Source organism: Parasteatoda tepidariorum, chromosome 3, assembly GCF_982258835.1.
Source record: "Parasteatoda tepidariorum strain Cologne lab strain chromosome 3, Ptep-v5.0, whole genome shotgun sequence".
Taxonomy (NCBI): Eukaryota; Metazoa; Arthropoda; class Arachnida; order Araneae; family Theridiidae; genus Parasteatoda; species Parasteatoda tepidariorum.
In genome coordinates, this window is record NC_141757.1 from 120,108,070 (window position 1) to 120,123,509 (window position 15,440).

The 15,440-nt window shown below is 30.6% G+C and overlaps 1 long non-coding RNA gene across 1 annotated transcript; it reads left to right on the forward strand.

Moving 5' to 3' along the window:
• The first annotated feature begins 2,296 nt into the window (after positions 1-2,296).
• LOC122272295 (uncharacterized) lies at positions 2,297-7,568 on the forward strand. The gene is made up of 3 exons (XR_006226916.3): positions 2,297-2,341; positions 3,499-3,708; positions 7,044-7,568. It is a non-coding gene; the product is annotated as an uncharacterized LOC122272295 (long non-coding RNA).
• Positions 7,569-15,440: the final 7,872 nt, after the last annotated feature.

Consider the following 15,440-nt stretch of genomic DNA (forward strand, 5'->3'; position numbering starts at 1 on the left):
CTTACACTCTGGCAAAAATATAAGATTTGGTCAATCGTACTATGGCCTTTTCTAAAACCGTACTGCTCTTTTGGGAGCAGGTCGTTTGTTTCGAAATAAAAAATAAGCCCATTTAATACCATTTCTCCATTATTTTACACGGGATGCTAGTTAAGGAGATGGGACGATAACTCTCAGGAGATCCAGCATCTTCGTCCATCTTCCTTATTGGGATGACAATCGCCTTTTTCCAGTCAAGTGGTATACGACCTCTTTTCCATGACTGATTAATAATATCCAATAATTTGAGTTTGCCAATTTGGTCCAAGATGCAGAATCATATGAGCATGTATATTATCTGGACCAGGGAATTTCTTTGGATTGGCATCACTCAAAACAAAGTCAAGTTCATGCATAGTAAAAGCAGTAATAAAGATCGAGTCTCCAAAGTTTGAACTGCGACATTTATGAACCTTATTTCTCGCATTTGCTTCAATTGGTTTATCATTTTCATTGAATGACAATTTACTCACTTGCGTGTAGTAATCACCCAAACAGTCTGCAGCAGCCTTATCGTTGAGGGGAATATGATCGACCTGGCTCACAATTGTATTACATTTTTCTATTTGAGGATGCTGATTACCCAGAGCCTTGGCAAGTTTCCACAGTTTTGTGCTGGGAGTTCTAGCATCAATTTCATTGCAAATCTGGGTATGGTAAGAGATTTTATCGGAGCTCCCCGTGATTTACTGCACAGCAATATCGAAGACCCGATAATATTTGAAAACAAATAGCTGCTCTAAATGCCAACAAAGAAGCAACAGCAAAATCATGCAATGCTATGTATCTCGGGATATTAGATGTATCATTTTTTTAACTCTGAAAGGGTGGTTGCAAAACTATTCCACTCCTAGACCAATTTTTCTGGTAGTGGATCACCCCAATCAATTTAGGAAAACCACTGTTTTTGAATTATAATTTTGGCCCTTGTGAAAATTGGACCAACTAAGCCAAGAGGATCGAATATCTTCGAAGTGTGGGATAGAGCATCTCGTTTATTGTAAGACTCCTTTCTTGCAACTGTCACAGTATACGAAAAACAATCAGCGTTGGGATTCCAAAGAGCACCTAAAGCCTTACTGAGCACGGTTCCGGTTGATGATCGAAATTATAATCTGTACCATCCTGATTTTCATTAGCAAGTAGTTCTGGATGCTTAGCACATCATTTTTGCAATTTCATGCCGTCTCGTTCTAACAGTTCGTAATTGAAGTATTCTAGCTTTATCTAAAGTGGATTCGCCAGATGAAATATCATCAATATAAAAATTAGTAAGAGTAAAAGGATATGCCAAAGGAAAATTTTCATACTCATCACGAGTCATCATACTAGTTGACGAAGTCTACGTGTAGCCAAATAAGAAGCGTTGGAATCTTCGTATGTCACAGTTTTGAGTCTATATATATGTAAATGTTCATCAGGAGTGTCCTTCCTGAAAATTCTAAGGAAGTCTCTTTGATCTGAATTTACTACGATCTGTAAATATATTTTTAAAATGGCTGCTGTGAAGCATGCCGATGTTTACGGAAACGAAGCATAATTGGAAAAAAAGCTCTTGTTGCGGAATTTTTCAATTCAAAAGAATACCATTCAACAATAAGCCCTATGTTGAAGGAGCTGATGCGTTAAAAACTACGCGAAGCTTAGTAGAAGTTTTGTGGGGGCGGTAAACTCCGTGGTGAAGCAAATAGTAACAATTACTGTGATTTAGATCTTTATATTCTTTTAGAAAATCAGTATAAAGTGGTTGTCGGTTTGATTTCCGCTATAATCTCAAATGTTGAAAAGTGGATGTTGATCTATGTTGTAAAGTGGAGAGCATATCTACTACTCCATTTACAATGTATCCTAAAGCCGTCCCAGGTAGCAAAAAGATATTATCTAATATTAGAAAGATGCAATATAATACTGCCGTGCTAGAAAACGCAATACTCTTGAATCCTATCTTCTAATATTAGAACTAATATTATATAAAATTAAATAGTATTCGATCCAACATTCAAACTTTCAAAATTATTATCTATTTCATTATTTTTGGTACAGCGCCACATTTTTGCGAAAGGGTATCCCATATTATTAATAAATAAACATGTATTTATGAAAGAAAACAATAAATTAAATTTTACTTAAAATATAATTTTCAGCCAACGCAATGTTAAGGTCAGAAAGCACAATATAATATTGGCAGAAATAAGCTGAGCTCGCGAGTTCAGTTGTTGAGTTGTATAACTTCTTCACGGTTGTTTACATTCGCCGCCATTGTTTGTGGTAGTCTGTGAGAATGAAATTTTTAACTTCAAAGGTATTTATGATTGAGTATTTTTTAGTTAACTTTATAAATTTCAATGATAGATACATAAAACCTTAAAGTAGTATCGTAGGTAGTGTTTTTCCTGTAGAAACATTCAGTGTAGGTACTTAATAATCTTGACCACTTAATCAAAACATTCATGAATTCGTTTAATGATCTAATAAATTTATCAGTAAATATTATGATTGTGCTCATTTTTGACAATGCTCGCTCGTAGTAGTTGACTACTATGTTAAAACTTATAGTCTGACTATAAATAATAAGTATTGTAGTTAGTTTAGAATAGGCTCGTAAAAAACATTTGTTTACTAGGTAATTCGCATCTGACAGAATTTCACTACCACAGTGATAAAGATAAAAATTAATTTTTAATAAAAAAGTTTTCCATGTTAAAATAATTATTAATTAATCGGCTACTTTTCAGTTAAAACCATTGCATTGTAGAATGTTTGAAATTTTATTCATAAAGCGAACACTATTGTTACATTATTTAAATTTCCTGTTTAATATATTGTAAAATAATAAGTTATTTTAATTTCTTGAATATAGGCAGATTTGCATGTTTTTGATACATGATTAATTATATTAATTTATAAATGATAGCAAATGGTTTAAAAATAAGCAACAATATGGTCTAATCAAAGTGTGTTAACGTTAAATGAAGAGCAGTGCTTGAAAGGTGCTACAATTTTTATTTAGGAAATTTTTAATAAAAGTGTGAACATTTCCTATTGGCTGAACGAGCTTATACAATGCACAAAAATATTTTTATAGTTAAGTGTCATTGTACTTAATCTTTAAAAAAAATTCAAAAGCATTAAATTTGATATATTTTTGTATCTGTATATATTCTTGAATATTCACTTCAAATAAAAAGAGCTTAAGGGTTTTATACTATAATTTCCCCTTTTTTTTACAACAAAAGAATGAAATTATTACTTGAGAGTGTTTATAAATGAAATATTTTTTGACACTTGCGTGGTGATAATGAGATTTTTTGGTGCCGATATTGTTACGGAAATCTACCCATTAAATTTTAGGCATTTTCAAATTAAATGATTTAAGTTTTAAGGAAATATTCAATTCTTAATAGTTTTAAATTTAATGTTTTCAATGTATAGTTTCACTTTTTTCTCTTATAATTTTAGCTTCGTCTGCTGGCTTTAGAAGCTTATCTACCAGGAAGGATTGGAAGGTATTTTGAGATTGACAGCTGGACTCTGCAAATGGAAAATGATACACGGTGGTAGAAAACTGAGAGCTTTAAGTTCGATCCGTACAGAAAACAGAACAACTGGTTTGGAAATGCTATCGATGTGCTTAAAATTTGTCGGGGAAGGAAATTTTTAACTTCAAAGGTATTTATAATTCCGTAATTTTTAGTAAACTTTATAAATTTCAATGAAGATACATAAAACCTTAAAGTAGTATCTTAGGTAGCGTTTCTCCTGTAGAAACATTGAGTATACTTAATAATCTTGACCGCTTCATAATCAAAACATTCAAGAATTGGTGTAATAAATTTATCAGTAAATATTATGATTGTGCTCATTTTTGACAATGTTCACAAGTAATAGTTGACTATTCTGTTCAAACATATTGTCCGATTATAAATAGTAAGTATTGTAGTTAGTTTAGAATAGGCTCTTAAAAACAATGTTTACTTGGTAATTCGCATCAGAGAGAATTTCACTACAACAGTGATAAAGATAAATTTTTAGTAAACAAGTTTGTAATGTTAAAATAATAAATAATTAATCAGCTACTTTTTAGTTAAAACCATTACATTTTAGAATGTTCGAAATATTATTCGTAAGACGAACACTATTGTTACATTACTTAAATTTTCTGTTTAAAACATTGCAAAATAATAATTTAAACATCTTTATTTTCATTTCTTGAATATAGACAGATTTTCATGTTTTTGTTACATCATTAATTATATTAATTTGTAAATGATAGAAAATGGTTAAAAAATAGCAACAATATGGTCCATTCAACGTGTGTTTACGTTAAATGAGAAGCAGTGCTAAAAAGGAGTTACACTTTTGTTCAGAAAGTTTTTTAAAAAAATTTTGAACATTTCCTATTGGTTCTATGAGCTTATGCAATGTACAAAAATATTTTGATAGTTAAGTGTCATTGTACTTTATCTTTGAAAAAATTAAAAAGTATTAAATTTGATATATTTTGTATCTGTATATGGGTGATTCTTACGAAACATGACAAATCGGACCAAACAATTTCTTCAAATTTAAAGTATTCAAAATAATCTAAAATTTTTTTTGTATACTTCTGTAGCTACACTTATTAATATCTTATAGACAGCAGTGTAGTTTATTGACATTTGCACGAGAAAAAAAATAATATAGAAATTCACCAAATCTTGAATGCCAGGAAAATGACATATTACCTTAGAAGTCTAAAAAACAGTCATTTTAAGTTAATAGTAAGTAACTCAACTTAAGCCTTTATGTTAGATGGACCATAAATTGCTTAAATTAATTCTTTTTATCCACTGTAGAAAGAAACAAAAAAATTTTTGTTGCTGATATGTACAGAATAAAATTGTGTTTAATAATCAATCATTAAATAAATAAATAACTTTGATTGCATCCAAGCATATTACAATCATACATAAACTTGGTATTAGGTTAATATTTGCCTTCCCTCTTTACAGTATTAACAGTTAAAAAGAATTTCTGGTAACACTTCAATGTCCTGGCATTCATAAGCCAGGAAAATGACAGAGAAGGATAACGACAAATTCGCCATTTTATAGCATATAACTTTAATTTAATATTTTGGTTGAAGACGTTTATATTCTGCAGAAAACAACAATATTTCTTAAAATAACTCAGATAAATCTATGTAGTTTTTGTTATTAATGATTTCAAGAAGCCAGGAAAATGACAGCATAAAAACCTACTCACCTTGAAACATTTTTTGAAATAGATTTTGAGTCAGAAAATTGGTTCTTTATTCATGCAACAGGACATAGGAGGGTATCTAATCAATCTATTAACATAAGATATTGATTCCTGGCGCTATCTATTTTGGTTATAAATCACTAAATAAAAGTAGCCAAAATGACAGATTTTCATAGGACAAACAAATTATTGACAGAAAAAATTATTTTAAACGAAGTTTTAGTAAACAATACCCTCTGAGTATATTCTAGAAATGCTTACATAGGATAAGAAAGAAAAAAAATTAGATTTTGAAAAATGTATGGGAAGTTTTGAAGCTAGTTATTATTGGAAATATTGTTTGGGACATGCCAGGAAAATGACATTTTGATATTCAATTAAAATTTTTAAGTATACAAAACAGTCAATGCTAGTGCAAAGTCATTTTAAAATGCTAACAGCAATACTATTTATTAATTTTTTTTTTTAAAAAAAGTTCTTTTAGTATTATAGTATTAAATCTTGGAGCAAGGGACAGTGAATTGTCATGTTTCGTGAGAATCATCCATATATACTTGAATATTCACATCAAATAAAAAGAGCTTAAGGGTTTTATACTATAATTTCCCCCTTTTTTTTACAAAAAAAGAATGAAATTATTACTTGAGAGCGTTGGGGACACGGGACCTTTCAAATGAAAATTTATGAAAACTTGTTTTTTAATTTAATTTTACTATTATGAACATAATTTATTTATTTTTTAGCATATTTTAGGAAATAGGCCAAGTAAAAACAATTTTGGTCAAAATTTTTTTAAAAATTTAATAAAATATAAAAATTTTAAAAAATACAAAAATTGTCCCTTGTGTCTGAAATTTCATCCAAATAACTTAAAATTTTTTCTATAGATAGATAATGATGATATAAAGACTCTCTAGCATCAGTTATTGTTTCACTTCAACAGGTTTTAAGAAAAAAAAAAATTTTAGTTCCATCGCTTTTTTTTCGAAAATTTTCATTTCCTCCTACAGTTAAAGTTGTATAAAAAACTTTATAATTAATATTTCGTGAAAACAATGCTATATTGTCTTTATAACAGTCATATGAAGCATATGAAAAATTTTCAGGCAAAATTTTCAAATATTCAGACACAAGGGACAAATTATAAAAGTAAATTATGCAAAAAAAGTTAACGGAGAAAAACTACTTTTTTTGTGTAAATTAACTAAAACTCACTGTAATAGCTATAATATCATGCTTAAAATATAAAAAGAACTTCCGATGTATTCTTAATATAATATATGCTAAATTTTTACCAATACAAACGATTTTTACATAAAAATATTGTTCGTTATGCATCATATCAATATGTCATATGTAACCTTGAAACAAAGAAAAAAGATTATTTTTGTGTGCATAAAAATTACACTAAAAACATTATTCTCCATAATTATACCAATTAAAAAATATTTTATAGAAATATTGATTTGAACATAAAAAAAAATCAAAATAAGCTTGATAACTACAATGTAAACAAACAGACAGCTTATGGAACGTCAAAAGTGCCACGCCCACTTTTCAGAAAAATAGCTATAAAATCATAAAAAATCATCGTATCGAAAAAATTTGAACAACACGTGATTCAGGCTGACTATCTTTACATTTTTAACAAAAAAAAAATTTTTTTTTGAAAATTTTATGATTTCAAGGTCCCGTGTCCCCTTAATAGTTTTAAATTTAACGTTTTTAATGTATAGTTTAACTTTTTTCTCTTGTAATTTTAGCTTCGTCTGCTGGCTTTAGAAGCTTATCTACCAGGAAGGATTGGAAGGTATTTTGAGATTGACTGCTGGGTTCGGCAAATGGAAAATGATACACAGTGGTAGTTCGATCCGTACAGAAAACAGAACAACTGGTTTGGAAATGCTACCAGTGCATTTAAAATTTGTTGGAGATAAAAGTTCTCTTTTTGGTTGCTGTGAAGAAGTTTGAAAAAAGGTGCATTCCTTTGTAATTCATCTATACTGTGTGTTTACATTATTAACTTGCTGATCATTATGAAAATCTTTCAATAAAGCATTTAAAGATACCCGGGTTTATTGCTCTGAAATATAGTTGCACATAAACGAAAAATTGCAATTGAAGGAAAACAAAACTTCAAACTGCATGAAATGACTGTAAAGTTTTGTAACTTTTTTTATTTAAAAATAATAATTAAAATGATAACCAACTGTTGCTTTTTGGAATAAAAATTATTTTATTTAATGACAAATTTGTGTCCTTAAACTGTATTTTACTAAAGGATTATCAGTGAGAATATATTGCTTTTTTAGTTGAGTGAAGTTTATATTCATATTGTCTTTTGTTTTAGAATAAAATAATTAAGTTGTGAAATAATGTTTGTCATGATTTTATTTTTTTTATTCTTAACTACTGCATTGTGTAATTTATTGTGCAATTTTGAAATAAATCTTCGGAATTTTAGAAAATGGGTCTGGCAGATATGTGTTCATTAAGGAAACTTAATAAGATATAATGTTAGAAAATTTTTTATAGTCATTATAGTAAATTTTAAGTATTATGAAAACAGATATAGTTAAAATTCGGTTTCTTTTAAATTTTCCAGATATCGGAAGCAATTTTATTTTAACATTGTTAAACATTAGCTATAACTTATAAGCACTTATACTACTAGCATTGTATTTATTACTCTAATTTTGAATTATTCAGTTTAAATTTGAAATAAGAAGTGTACTTATGTATTTTTATGAAACAATGATAGTGAAAATTTCTTTGGCTTAACATTTAAAATTTAGCTGAACATTTATATACATTATTGGAAAGGCGAAAAATTTTAGCCAATGTAGAGAAGACTCTTTTTTAAATTTTGATCTATAAAGTTCTTTGAAAAAGCAAGTTTTATAAATGCATAACATAGTTCTTTTATGGCTAATTCATCGATACCAGAAACTTGACTCCCGTGTCTGCTTAATTTTTTAAATCCTATTTTCTGAAAAGCTCTGTTTAAAATGTTTACATATTACACCTGCTTTTTTTTAAACCCATTTATGTCATAATACATAATCTATAATGCAGCGAAATACAAGCAGTGGAATTGTTTTAAACAAAAGTCTATTTTGTTATATACCAACGATCTCAAAAGAGTAATGGATTGTAGTCAAATTTTGATAATTCATACTAAAGGCAACTTTTAAAGATAATGTTAAAAAAATATTATTTATCGTCTCATTCTTGTTTGCAATTATACCTGTATATGTGTGCAAATTTAATTTAGATAAAACATAATATTTATTGACAGTTTTGAAATTAGAATGTTACGTAAATTGCTCCAAAGATTGTTGGTTTAGTACATAACACCTTTAAAAAATTATCGAATTGATGAAAATTTCTGATGTGCCCATAAAAGTTATTTTTACAATATTAAAAAATATGAGCAATTTTCATAATATTAGTTGCTTTCCTGTTTTCATTCCCTGGAAAAATTTCTACGTTCCATTTGGGTTTTGTTAATAAAACTTCAGATACTAAAAGAATAAAGTTACGTAAGTATTTCTCCATTTGATTTCAGTGAAAGAAGAAAGGGAAGAAAATGTGTGTAAATTTGTTGAAGTAAGTAATTTGAATATTTTTAAATTATGTTCTTTATTGTGTCAATTATTACAAGAAATGACAACTTAAAAATTGAGCAATTTTATTTTAGAATGAGGGGGGGGGGGGAATTTAAGTTGAAATTTCCATTGAGTTCAATTGTAAATATATAACTTTAAGATTATATAGTGTGATTTTTATTATGTAATTTCAGAATATAAATAATGATAATTGTGAAATTACAAATGGCTTAAGTCACAACTTTTATAAAGCATGTTTTACAAACTATCAAATTCAATTAAAATTTTTATAAAAAAGGCTCATTTATAAAAAAATTAAGAATACATATTAAAATTATTAGTGATATAAAATTCATCAGAAAACCCATTGTATGAAGAAAAGAAAAAAATATTCATAAAAGTTGCGATATAATATTTCTTAATTAAATTTGAAGTATTCAAAAAATCAGCCGAACATAAGATATATTTTGGAGTAAGAAGGAGGAAAATGGATGGTTAGCAAAAAATCGCTGATTTAGTATTTCTGTATTGCTAAGTAAATAATGCATGGAATGGCATTATAAAACTATTGTTCTATCCTTCACAACAATACAGAAAATTAAGTAAAATTATATTGCCGAATTATTCTACTACCATCCATATCTTCCTCTTGCTTACTCCCAAAAATAAAAAGCAACGCAAGATAATGTCAGAAAATATAAAATCTTATTATTATATAGCATCAAAACTAATGCAAGATTATATTATGGCGAACGCTAGATAATATTAGTTTGAATAGAACCTAATATTATATAATGCAGAGCAAACAGCGACCTCTTGTATCTTTCTAATATTAGATGTTGTGCAAGATAACGTTAGATTTTACCCTTTTTCTGATGTTATCTAATATTATGTGCTACTTGGGGTCTCTGGGAATAAAAGTTTTTGTGTGCTGCAACAAACTTGGCCTGGTTTTCAATTAATCATAAAAACATGCCGAACCTAATAATAAATCAATTTTTCCAGATTTCATAAAGTTAATATCTTTCAAAGAAACATGGGAAGGTATTTTTAGTCCCTTAACATTTATATGCGTTGTTGGGGTCAAATCTATAATTTTTGGAAGAATCAACTCCTAAGAGAAATTCCCTTTCTTATTCGAAATAGCTGAAGAAATCTTATAAATTAATGCGATTAATGTTCCATTAATACCAGAAACTCGAGTTAAGTGTTTTTCTCTTTTTGAGACACAATTGTTTTTCAAAATCAGGCGATATGAAATTTGTCATAGAGCCACCATCAATCTAAGCACGTGCTTCGATAAAATTATTATCTCTATTTCGAATCTATAAACTAGCCGTAGATAAAACCACATCATTATATTTTCAAATGTCAAGCAACTAAGCGAGATCAACCAGTTTTTACATTTATATATTTGACTAATTGTTAATTAACATGGCATCATCTTGAAAAACAGTTTTATTTTGCTTTTAGAACCTAAGTGGAAGAGTTTTGCTAAAAACTCTTCGCGTGTCGTAATAATATCATAGTGAAAATACGGGAATTTCAAAATCACGTGCAAAAAGGTAACAATAACTACGCTTAAAAAAATCATTTAAATTTATAATGAAATTGGCAAAAATGATACACGTGAAAAAGAGATCAATTAAATGTGTAATTTATAACCCACGATTCGTGGCATTGTAATAAATGTACAGGGATTTTAAAAACCACATGGAAATTAGTGGTTATAAATGACAAAAAAAAACATTCGAAACATCACTTGGATTTATAATAAAATCGGCGAAAATAATGCGAGTCAAAAAGTTATTACTCAAATTCGAAACTCGTGTATCAAAAATGTTTGATTTTTTTAAAACCATATGAAATTTCGTAACAATAACCGTTGAAAAAGCGAGCGAGAAACAAATGGATTTACAATAGAATCCGTGTAAATTGAGTGCATCAAAAAGACAACTCAAATTTAGAATTCAAAATTTTCGTTTTTCTTTTTTTTTCATTTCAAAAATTGTGTTTAGAAGCTCTTTCGGGTCGCAGGTTGAGCACCCCTAGAATAAATTATCCTATTATTTTACATAATTCTTTTACGACTCATATTTGAATAATTTAATGCTAAATTGAACTTCTCTTGTCATCGCAGACGGGACAATGTACGACAGCACAGCTGTCGCAAAAAAAGGAGGAGGAAACAAAACTGTAAACCTTCAGCACATATTCATTTATTAAGCTATCAACTGAATCCACTAGATAAAAAGATGTATTTTTGAATTATATTATAGCTATTTTATTTCTTACTTGGGATTCGATGTCAAATTCAACATTAAATGAAGTATTGCAATGCGTATAAATTTAAATACTTGACACGTATAAAACCATAAATCATAAATTAGGTGCACTATTTAAAATTAATTACATCTTCAAATTAATTATTATTATTATTGTTTATTTTTATAAATTAATTGCTTTTTTGCTACTAACTTGTTACTTATTAATTATTATTTTATTACTTATTAATTCTTCTTTCATATTAGAAACACAGACAGCGGGCTCAATGTTAAAAATAAATGAAAAGTAATTTTACTCGTTGACGAGACTTATAACAATTCAAATAGGAAACAGTTTTTATAAGTCGTATTAAAATTTTTTACTTTTATAAATTTCACTATAAATGTTAAGATTTATTAGATCTAGCACCAACTGTAATATCGTAATCGTATGCATTTCTTAACTAATTCTAAGCTTGTTGAATCTGGCAACGACAGGAAAGTAGCTTGTCAATAAAGCATCTAACATCTTATGCTCATGTGTTGATTTTTCTAATTTGTACTTTAACGTTAAATGTATTCTCTCTAAAGTAGTTTAGTCATGCATAATTAATATATATTATAATGGCGACGAGGTAGTTGATTGAGAATAGTATTTATTCTTCATAAAATTCGACTCGAACTTAGAAAAATTACTACAACATGAGTAAACTAGGCCTAATCCACAACATCACGTTGTTCGATGATGATGATTTTTCTTTGTACATTGAACAGTTGGAGCAGTATTTTGTGGCCAATGATGCTGACAATTCAAAGAAAGTGTCTGTTTTACTTTCTGTTATAGGGGAAAAGTGCGTATAAACTTTTACGGAGCTTATTGACGACTGAAAAGCCATGTGATGCAACATATGATCAACACTTTAAATGAGTATTTCAAGTCAGCTCCAATAACAATTGCTGAAAGATTTTGCTTTCATCGGCGTAATCAATTATCGGGAGAGTCTATTTCCGAAGACTAGCTTTGACCTGTTCCTTTGGTGCTTTTCTCGACGAAGCTTTGAGAGACAGATTCGTTTGTGGTTTAAATGATGAAAATATGCAGAAACGTCTGCTGGCGAAAAAAGACTTGAAACTTTCAGATGCAACAGAAATAGCAGTTGCCACGGAGATAGCCAATGCTGATGCATCCAATATGAAAATTTTTTCTCCAGTTGTGAATAAAATGTTGAGTCAGTCTGGAAATCGTGGACAAAAGAAGGTGAACTTTTCTAATAATGCGTCCAGTAAAGAGTCTAAAAGTAAATGCTTTAGCTGTGGTGCAGTTCACAATCCTAGAAACTGTAAATACAAGAGAGCAAAATATCATTCTTGTGGCAAAATAGGCCACATATCTCCTGTATGCTTATCAAAAAAATAAACGACAAGACTCGACAAATAAGGTTGAAGTCAACTTTATTCCATTAAGTCTATAAATCAAGTAAATGTGAAATACACAGTAAATGTTAAAATTAACGACAAACCTATAGAGATGGAACTGGACACTGCCGCTGATATATCTATAGTGTAAGAAACGTTTATTGATAAACATTTACCTGATTCCATTTTGCACCCTACCTCTCTTAGAGACTATAATCAATCAGAAATTGAGGTAGGTGGTGAAATGCATGCTGTCGTTAATTATAAAAGTCAACTGTATACTGTTCCGCTCATAATTGCAAAGGGAGATAGGTCTGCCTTGTTTGGTAAAAACTGGATTAGTAAATTTAAACTCGACTGGAAAGAAATTTTTACCATACACTCCATAAAAGGCGAAAACTCCCTCAGTATTGATCAGATCAGACTCAAGTATGCAGAACTTTTTAAGCCAAGCACTTCTCCTATTTAACATTTCAAAACTACATTGAAGATACAAGGTAATGCTGGACCAGTTTATTTGTGGAGCAGGACCTGTGCCCTATGCATTGAAGCAAGCGGTGTCTGATGAAATTAAACTGTAAGAGCAAAGAGGTGTATGGAAGTCAGTTGAACATTCCAAATGGGCAACACCATTGGTAGTTGCACCAAAAAAGAATGGTGTTGTTAGGCTTTGTAGAGATTTCAAAGTGACTGTAAGCAAAATGTTAGAGCCTAATCAATACCCTCTGCCTACGAAACAAGACTTGTTTGCAACACTAAGAGGTAGTAAATACTTTTAAAAACTAGACTTAGCTCAGGCTTACTCACAAGTAGAGCTTGATAGTGAGTCTCAGGAGTTATTAACCCTCAACACTCACATGGGTTTAGTTCGACCAGCTACACTACAGTATGGAGAAACTAATGCACCTGCTATATTCCAGTCTATAAAGGAGCAAATGCTGCAGAACTTCTCTTCAGTCATTTTCTTTCAAGATGACATTTTGATATCACCTGTGTGTCTGCGTCTAAAGAGCAACATTTCCAGTTGTTAGAGCAAATTTTGCAGCAGTTCCTTAAGCTCAATGTGCATCTTAATGGGGATAAATGATTTTTTTATGCAACATAAGGTAGAGTTCCTGGGTCCCATAGTGAATGAAAAAGGAATTCACGCAACTGAAGAAAAAGTGTCAGCAATTGAAAATATAAAACCTCCTCAAAATGTTACAGAACTTAAATCCTTTCTTGGTCTGCTGAGCTGTTATGCAAAATTCCTTAAAAATGCCTCAACATTGCTATCATCTTTGTATGAATTATTAAACAAAGATATTCCGTGGACTTGGTCTGAAAAATGTCAGAAGACTTTTGTAAGGTGTAAATCTCTATTGACATCCAATGCAGTTTTAGCTCACTGTGATGAGAAATTACCTCTGCAACTTTGCTTGGGATGCTTCTCCTGTAGGCCTTGGGGCAGTATTGTCTCATATTGTGAATGGCGTCGAGCAACCAGTTGCGTATGCTTCAAGAACATTGTCAAAAGCTGAAATGAACTATTCGCAGACAGAAAAAGAAGCATTATCTCTAATTTTCGGCTGTAAGAAGTTCCACCAATATTTATTTGGTCGTGAATTTGTCTTAGTCACAGATCATCAGCCACTACTAACTATCTTCGCTCCTGATAAGTCCGTACCTGCAATGTCAGCTGCACGTCTGCAAAGATGGGAGCTTTTATTGCCTTCATTTAAGTATTCAATCAAGTACAAAAAAGGCATTTTACACCGAAATGCAGATTCTTTGTCAAGGCTTCCATGCGAAAGGAGCAATGATATACATCTCACAGAGGTTTTTAAAGTATACTATGTTGATGAAATACCTCTCACATCAGCTGAAATTTCTCGTGCATCCAGGAATGATAGAGTTCTTGGTGTTGTTCTCAAGTATGTGCAGTATGAGTTCCATGAGATCACTAAGGATCCTGAGCTGAAACCCTTTTTCAACAGAAGGGATGAACTTTCTTGTGACAGTAATTGTCTGTTATGGGGAATGCGCGTTGTCATTCCTGAGATACACCGAAAAAGAGTACTAGATCTACTTCATGGAACGCATCCAGGTATAACCAAAATGAAGGCCATTGCTCGTAGCCATTTATGGTGGCCAAATTTAGAGAAGGACATTGAAAAGATTTCCTCGGAATGTTTGGCATGCCAACTAACCTCTAGAGATCCTTCTGCCTCACCACTTCAACCATGGCTCTGGCCAAAAGCACCTTGGCATCGAATCCATATTGACTTGCCCAAAAGAATCAATGTGATCATTTCCTTGTTGTTGACAGTTTCTCCAAATGGATGGAAGTAATAAAAATGTCTTCAACTGTGACCTCCAGCCCAATAACAGTCCTTCAACAGTTATTTTCAAGATATCCAGTGGAATTTGTTTCTGACAATGGTCCTCAGTTTATAGAGCATGAATTTCAACAATACATGAAGACTTTGGGCATAGTGCATACCCTTATACCTGCATATCATCCACAGTCAAACGGTTTGGCTGAGCGTTCTGTTCAGACATTCAAACAAGCTTTAAATAAGATGTTAGCGGATAAAGAGGACACTTTACTGTTTCCAACAAAATACAACGCTTTCTGTTGACATATCGTGCAACTCCTCACAGTACCACTGGCAAGTCTCCTGCCGAGATTTTCCTGGGTCGCTGTATTAGAACAACATTAGATCTGTTACACCCCAGCACATCTTCACATGACACAAAAAAGCAAGCCTCACAGAAATCCTATCATGACCGTGCACACTATCGGTATTGTACATTTGAGTCTGACCAAATGGCATGGGTACGCTCATACAAACCAAATCAGAAATGGATCCAGGGCAAGTTGGGCGGATGG